We start from the raw sequence: 8,068 nt of genomic DNA on the forward strand, positions 1-8,068 counted from the left end.
TGTAAGACTTACATTATAAACTATAAAACATCACTGATATACCCAAAAGAATTGAAGGCAAGGACTTGAACAGATATTTGTACACTCATGCTCATTAAAGAATACATTGAACAAAAGGAGTGTAAGACATTATAAACTATAAAACATCACTGATATACCCAAAAGAATTGAAGGCAAGGACTTGAACAGATATTTGTACACTCATGCTCATAACAGCATCATTTATAATAGCCAAAAGGTAGTAGCAACCCACGTCCATTGACAAATAAATCAGTTTTTAAAATGTGGTATGTCCACACAATGGAATATCATTCAGCCTTAAAATGGTAGGAAATTCTGACACTTGTTATGATATAGATGCACCTTGAGGACATGATGCTAAGTGAAATAAGCCAGTCACAAAGGGACAAATACTGTATGATTTCACTTATATGAGGTACCTAGAGTAGCCAAACTCACTTATAGTGACAAAGTAGAAAGGTGTTTGCCAGCGGAAGTGGGGAAGGGAGATGGAGAAATTGTAACTCTCATATATTGCTGGTATAAAATGTGACAACCACTTTGATAATCCCTCATTTTTTGACAATCCCTCAAAAGCTAAACACAAGGGTGGGTGTGGTGGCTCATACCTGTAATCCCAGCACTTTAAGAAGCCAGGAGTTCAAGACCAGCCTGGCCAACATGGCAAAACCTTGTCTCTAATAAAAATACAGAAATAAAATTAGCCAGATGTGGTGATGCACGTCTGTAATCCCAGCTACTCAGGTGGCTAAGGCATGAGAATTGCTTGAACCCAGGAGGTGGAGGTTACTGCGAGCCAAGATCATGCCACTGCACTCCAGCCTGGGTAACAGAGCAAGACTCTGTCTCAAAAAAATATATAAAAAAGCTAAAGACAGTTAAACTTTATGACCCAGCAATTCCACTTCTTAGTTTATAGACCCAAGAGAATTGAAAACACATCTGTGCAAAAACTTGTACACAAGTATTTTTAGAAGCATTATTCATAATAGTCAATAGCAGAAACAACCAAAGTGTTCAACTAATGAGTGGGTTAATAAAATGTGATATGTCCATGTAATGGAATATGCTTCAACTATAAAAAGGAAAAAAGTACTAATATATGCTACAACATGAATGAACCTTGAAGAAAATAGATACTAAGTGAAAGAAGCCAGACACAAAGCCACATATGGTGTGATTCCACCTATATGAAATGTCCAGAATAGACAAATCTTCAGAGACAGAAAGTAGACGAGTGGTTTCCAAAGGGATGGGGGAGGGAGCAATGGGGAGCGACTAGTAGGTGCTGGGTTTCTTTTCAGTGCAATGAAAATGTTCTGAAATTAGGTGGTGGTTCTTGAATAACTCTGAATGTACTAAAAACTACTGAATTGTACACTTTAAAGGGTAAATTTTATGGTATGTGAATTATATCTCAATGAAAAAGTATAATATGAATTTGAAATATGTCAATGTAGGGAAACAACTTAAAAAATTTGTCTTTCAACTTCTGCAATTTCCCAGGAACAAAATTGTTTTTCAGATTGGTAACTTGAAATAATACAGGGCATAGAGTCAGTATTATAGTTTGGAATTCTGACAGTGTAAATGTTTTATCTTAGTTTAGTTCAGTTTCTTTACCTATGTATGTAGACCAATATACATAAATTAAGTCATCCCATAGCGTCTATTATGCAGTGAATAAAATAAAATGTTGATGGGCCGGGCATGGTGGCTCATGCTTGTGTTCCCAGCACTTTGGGTGGCCGAAGTGGGCGGATCACCTGAGGTCAGGAGTTCGAGACCAGCCTGGCTAACATGGTGAAACCCTGTCTCTACTAAAAATACAAAAATTAACCTGGGTGTGGTGGTGTGTGCCTGTAGTCCCAGCTACTTGGGAGACTGAAGCAGGAGAATTGCTTGAACCCGGGAGGCGCAGGTTTCAGTGAGCTGAGATCGCTCCACTGCAGTCCAGCCTGGCAACAGAGTGAGATTCCATCTAGAAATAAATAAGTAAAAAGTTGATGAATAAAAATACAGATACTACAGCTAAGGAAAAAAGGGGGCATGGAGACAAGGAAGCAAATAAGGTGAAATCATGGTACTTGTTGAATGGTGATAGGTGTGTGGGAGTTCATTGTCCTATTTTCTGTTTCCTCTGGTATGTTTTAAATTTTTCATGTAAAAAAGAAAATTCCTTCGTTCTCCACATCAAAAGTATTCCCCCAATACCTTGTTTTAAAATGCTAGGGAATGGAAAAGTTTGGGTACTCTCTAAAGATGTCCTTGATGCTGCCAGAATTCCAATTCCAGGATGATAGATGTGGAAGGAGTGTGTGGGACCTCACTGTAGTGAATATTTATTGACTCTATTGCAGTACTTTGAACACAGCTGTGAGATTTAGGCCATCTGGATTAGTTTGCTAGGGCTGCCATAACAAGATTTAGTGATTTTGGCTTGCCTATGGCCACCTGCTTGCTGAATCTTCCTGTGGCCTTTTCTCTGCTCATGCATCCCTGGTGTCACATGTGTGTCCAGATTTTCTCCTCTTATAAGGACACCAGTCAGAATGGATGAAGGCCCACCCTAATTACCTAATTTTAACTGAAACTGCCTCTTTAAAGGTTCTATCTCCAAATACAGTCACATTCTGAAGTACTGGGGGTTAGGGCTTCAGCACATGAATTTTGGTGGGACACCAGAGTGATTCAAGAACCTGTTCCTTACCATCTGAATGGGAAGCTTTGTGTGAGACCCTATGCACATTTGAGCACTGGAGCCCTGAAGCCTTTAAGGACCTTTCTTAGTCATTGCCATTCACTATCCCAGAATCTTAGCATGTCTTTCCCCTAGGCTTTTTATTTATAAGCCAACATAGACAAAGATAACAACAAAGAAACCCAAACAGAAAAAAACAGGTAGAACTAAGAATACGTAGATTACTTCTAAGAAGAATTAATGGGGAGTGAATTTAAAAAAAGAAATGGGAATTTCACATGTGCCTCTAAGAAATCAAATTGCTATGTACATGTTCATGTGCATTTATATATATAGCTCCATAACCCCTCATCCAAAACCTTTGGGTCTAAATGTATTTCAGAATTTGAAATTCTTTTTTTGCCTTTTGGGAGGTTAATAGGATTTATATACCATGTGTTATATGTCCCCATTAAAGCCAGAAGCAGCACCTTATAAGTCAAACAAGCATATAAAAATTTATTTGGCAAAAACATATATACTCCATGACCCAGCCTTTTCACTCCTAGGTTTATATTCTTCCAACAGAAATAAGCACACACGCACATGTAAAACACATGTGCACATTATGGCAGCTTTATTTGTAATAGCCCTGAATTAGAAACAACGCAAGTGAACATCAACATTAGGTAAATTTTGGTATAAACAATGGGATACTGTGAATTACAGACATACACAGATAAATATCTCAAAAACAATGTTGACTGAAAGATACCAGCACAAAAATACATAATGTATGATTCCACTTAGACCAAATTAAAAACAAACTAATCTATGAGATGGTGGTAATAGTGGTTATCTTCGTGAGGGGACACTTTTGGGGTGATGGTAAAACAGTTCTTGATCTAGGTGGTGGTTATACAGGTGTGTTCATTTTGTAAAAAGTTCATGGAAAGCCTATGTGCATGCTATACCTGAATTTAAAAGTTAAAAACAAAATGCTGCCACTTAATTTTCTATCATCTTGTTTCTATAATCCATTTGAATGTTTAAAATAGATTCAAATATTTATGGGGCCCTACTAATACGCCAGGGACTACACTAGGCATTAAGGATACCAAAAGAGCCTTATTTATTTATTTATTTATTTATTTATTTATTTATTGAGATAGGGGCTCACTCTGTCACCCAGGCTAGAGTGCAGTGGCATGATCTTGGCTCACTGCAGCCTCGACCTCCTGGGCTCAAGTGATCCTCCCACCTCAGCCTCTTGAATAACTGCCACTACAGATGTGTGCCACCATGCCCAACTAATTTTTGTATTTTTTTGGTAGAGATGGAGTTTCACCATGTTGGCCAGACTGGTTCCGAACTCCTGACCTCAAGTGATCCACCCACCTCGGCCTCCCAAAGTGCTGGGATTACAGGTGTGAGCTACCGCGCCTGGCAAGAGCCTTCTTTATTTAGCACAGAAGATTGTTTAATAAATACTTCTTAGTTATATTGCTTGCCTGTTTTGTTAGATCCTACATAAAACAAACTCTTAGGGGATAGAACTAGCTACTGAGCTGGTGTTTCTACCACAGTTCTAACCATTGGTTCTTGCAACTATTGCTTCTGGCCACTTCTAGCCCTTTGGGTCAGTCAGCTAGACCCCCAAACAGTTCACCTGGGATGGCTCATGGAGAAAAATCCATGCATGGTAGCTGGGGTGGGATGGTGGCATCTCGGGACCTCACAGCACTCCCCTGTTCTGACCTGCTGATCTACTATTTCCCTGATTCTAAACTCCTCACTCCATTCCCCAGTCCTTTAGTCCCTTACTATGGTCCTTGCCCAACATGGCATCTTTCATTACTGAACCTGTTGACCACCTATTCTTTCTCCTTCCATTTGAATTCAACTGTTTGGTGGTGGCATGAGCAGGGACATTGATTAAGTTAGTGAACTGCCATAAGTATTTGTAAACCCAGTGTATGCAAAAGCCACTAAGAAAATGAAAACTCTCCTGGCCCTGGATTCCTTCTATGTAGCACTGCTGATAAGAAAGATGGGTGAAGCAATGTGTGGTCAAGAGCACTGGGTTTATTTTCACCAGTGGCAACAACAGAGGGAGGAACAAAATGCAGGTGTGTGTCTTGCAGTTCTCAAACTGGTAGACCTAAAACATTTTGTGGACAAGTTGAGCCCTTCCTCATACTGTCTTAAAGCTGCTCCCCACTTCCTTAAGGCAGTTCATGGCTCCTACTTGCCGGACTTCTACCTGTGGTCTGGTTTACCTCTCTTGGGGTTGCAAGAATATCTTACCTAAAGAGTCACTTTCTCTGCATCCCAAGGATCTTGTTGATTGAAACATCTTATTGTGTGAGTCAGGTTTATCTAATTCCACTGATTTAGTTCCACTAATAAAACACAACCTAATAAAATTCTCAAATATGCATGAACACATAATTATATCCCTTGAAAAATACAAAACCTGTTATAAGGTACATTTCACATGCATGTTACTTAATATTTTCCCCTACAACATAGTAAGTTGCCCTCATTTTTCCTTGCGTTAGTAAATTGGCATTTGGATTTCAACTTACCCAGTTGTGGACTTTGTGTGCATCTTTAGCCAGAGTGTCACTTCTGTTTCTACTTTGGACCCTAACTTCTCCTTACACCTATAGAAACAGATATTCTTCATGTCCCTGCCAATAATTGGAATGCAGTATTTGCATTTCCTATTCTGAGGATCCTCAGTACTACTTGTTTTCATTCTGACCCAGAAAAACAAAAAGTTAAGAAAAAGAAATACTAAAAGGTATTTTTTTCATTCAACTAGTATATATTAGGCAGTTAGCATTAGGAGTTACCACTGTGGCTGCTTAGGTATATAATAGAAAGACATGCCTTTAAGCGGTTTTCCACCCTGGGTGGACCAGGTGTTCCTTGCCCTCATTCCCATAAACCCACAACCTTCCAGCTTGGGCGTTAGGCCCATTATGAACATGTTACAGTGCTGCAAAGATCTGGTTTATGGCCAGTCTTGAGGCCAGTTTATGGCCAGATTTTGGGGGGCTTACTCCCAACACCTTTTTACCTTTTCCTATGAATAAAACTGGTTAGTTTTTTCTTTCCATTGAAATAAGTTTCATGTCAAGTTGGGTGAGTTAAAAAACAAAAAACAAAAAAACCTCACAAGCTTTCAATGAGTTTGTCATTGCCTCCCAAGTAGCTGGGACCACAGGCACGTGCCACCATGCCTGGCTAATTTTTAAATTATTCGTAAAGACGGGGTCTCTCTGTTGCCCAGGCTGGTCTTGAGCTCTTGAAGTAAAGCAATCCTCTCACCTCAGCCTCACAAAGTGCTGGGTTTACAGGTGTGAGCCACTGTGCCAGACCTTGTGATGAGTGTTTGAAGCTATAAAACATCTGCATGGATAAGTACTAACATAAAGAGATACCTTAATGAATTACCAATGAACTGTAGTAGAGATAAACCTACGAATGGGTTTAATCCATAAGCTTGCCTGCTTTCTTATCAAGCCTCACATGTCTATCACTTAGGAGAAGCCAGGGACAGGGATTCAGTCAACTGAAGGAGTGAAATTAAGTAAAATGAGGAAGCAAGCAACAGAAGGACATGGAATAATCAAAGAGGAGCTGAAAACAGTGTGAAATTAATTCATATATCCAAAGAACAAGGCATACATACACACTTAATACATTTGAGCTCTTCAAACATTCCAACATCAGGCATCTAATATCAAAAATATGGAGAGGGAGCAGTGGTTCATGCCTGTAATCCTAGCACTTTGGGAGGCCAAGGTGGGTGGATCACTTGAGGTCAGGAGTTCGAGACCAACCTGGGCAACATGGTGAAACCGTCTCTACTAAAAATACAAAAATTAGCCAGGCGTGGTGGTGCATACCTGTAATCCCAAGTACTCAGGAGGCCGAGGCAAGAGGATCCCTTGAGGCTGGGAGCTGGAGGCAGTGAGCCAAGATTGCACCACTGCACTCCAGCCTGGCTGACAGTCGGAAAAAAACAAAAACAAAAATAGGTAAAGATACAATTAATAGAAAATGGGATTTATACATGACAAATTATACAATGTTATACATGACAAATTTGTTATACATGACAAATTATACAATGTACATATGTAATTTTGAAAAAGTAAACAATTGGCCAGGAGTGGTGGCTCATGCCTGTAATCCCAGCACTTTGGGAGGCCAAAGTGGGTGGATCACAAGGTCAGGTGATCGAGATCATCCTGGCTCACACGGTGAAACTCTGTCTCTACTAAAAATAGAGAAAAATTAGTCAGGTGTGGTGGCGGGTGCCTGTAGTCCCAGCTACTCAGGAGGCTGAGGCAGGAGAATGGTGTGACCCAGGAGGCGGAGCTTGCAGTGAGCCGAGATCGCGCCACTGCACTCCACTGGGTGACAGAGCCAGACTCTGTCTCAAAAAAAAAAAAAAAAAAAATTACCAAAGACCACAAAGTGATTTTGTTTTTGTATGGTTTTATCTAGAAATATTTATCATATAGAAATGAAAACTGAGAAATTTCTTAAAATTTTTATTAACCATTTACAAGTAACAAAAACCCATTATGTATAAACACATAAATAACATTTTTGACAAAGTTATTTTTATTTTTTTCACATATTAAAAGCCACTAAAAATAACCATTTTTCTAACCAACAACAACAAAAAGCATTAGTGAGAAGAGCACTACTGCTTTACATTTCTCCAAATCTCTTCAATGTCTGATGACAGACGAAAGCTGGATTCTCATATCTGCTTTTGCATTCAGCCTATTATAATATCACACCAGATAGCCTCTCAAAAACTCCTCTGCACACAAGAAAAAATGAGTGAAAAAGATAAATGATGGCCGGACGTGGTGGCTCACACCTGTAAGCATTTTGGGAGGCTGAGGTGGGCAGATCACTTGAGCTCCAGAGTTCCAGACCAGCCTGGCCAACATGATGAAACATCGTCTCCACTAAAAATATAAAAATTAGCCAGGTGTGGTAGTGGGTGCCTGTAATCCCAGCTACTCAGGAAGCTGAGGTAGGAGAATTGCTTGAACCCAGGAAGTGGAGGCTGCAATGAGCTGAGATCGTGCCACTGCAACAGACCAAGACTCCTTCTCAAATAAAAAATAAAGGAAAAACTATAAATAATGAAATGATGTTATAAAAACAGCTTTGACCTAGAATACCCTTGAAAGGCTCTTGAGGTCCCCCCGACCACACTTTAAGAACCACTGCTCTAGACGAATCCCTTCATTTTACATATAAGGACCCTGGACCTCAGAGAGAGTAAGTGAGAAACTCAACATCACACAGCCTGTTAATAGGAGGATACAGACA

This window comes from Colobus angolensis, unplaced genomic scaffold (genome assembly GCF_000951035.1).
Source record: "Colobus angolensis palliatus isolate OR3802 unplaced genomic scaffold, Cang.pa_1.0 Scaffold101, whole genome shotgun sequence".
NCBI lineage: Eukaryota > Metazoa > Chordata > Mammalia > Primates > Cercopithecidae > Colobus > Colobus angolensis.